This window comes from Pteropus vampyrus, unplaced genomic scaffold, assembly GCF_000151845.1.
Source record: "Pteropus vampyrus isolate Shadow unplaced genomic scaffold, Pvam_2.0 Scaffold163, whole genome shotgun sequence".
Classification (NCBI taxonomy): domain Eukaryota; kingdom Metazoa; phylum Chordata; class Mammalia; order Chiroptera; family Pteropodidae; genus Pteropus; species Pteropus vampyrus.
In genome coordinates, this window is record NW_011888944.1 from 2,429,709 (window position 1) to 2,430,492 (window position 784).

Below are 784 nucleotides of genomic sequence, written 5' to 3' on the forward strand. Positions count from 1 at the left end.
GTCTGATGATTTGTGAGCTGATTATTCCATTAGGCCCTCCAATTTTGTTGAAAGCAAAGAATTGAAAACCACCTGACTTGCTAAAGGGTTTGTTTACTTAGTCCTTATTCTTTTTTTTTTTTCCCCCCAGTTTCTGGGAAATATACTAAATAGGTTTTATCAAGACATCAAATGATCATGAAATAGATTTCTTTTTTGTTTGTTTTTTCCCCCCAATGAAATGTTTCATGTTTAACCTGACATACTCAAACTTTGGAGAAAATCAAAATGTTTTTCATTTTCATAAATAGTTTTGGATAAAATGCTTGGCGTTGTCGTTAGGTGGCTTAATTTTGTTTTTGCCATAACTTTTCAGCTAGTGGTACAGCTCATTCAAGGTAACACTGACGAGTGTGAAAAATGTTTGTCATGTAACTTAATTAACAGCCTGTTTTCATCATCGAACTAGCCAAATTGGATATTACTTTCCCTCAGAAACAGTTTGACTTCGTTGTTTCAAATCAAAGAAAACTCATGCATTTTGAGGAGTATAATGAAGACTGCAGAGAGACAAAGTCATGGAATGAATCTTAAAAGATTTATTACTAAAAGCAATGATGATTAAAACGATGTAAGATATCATTGTTTTATCCATTTTCAAAATTGGTTATGAAAACAAGGTGTTTTTCTTACCTCATCACCAACAGTGTAATATATGTTCCTAAATGTATGTTATTTATTAACTGTGTAGTATGATAGAGAGCATGGTATTTTTTCAGTATATAGAGATATATCAGATTTATTT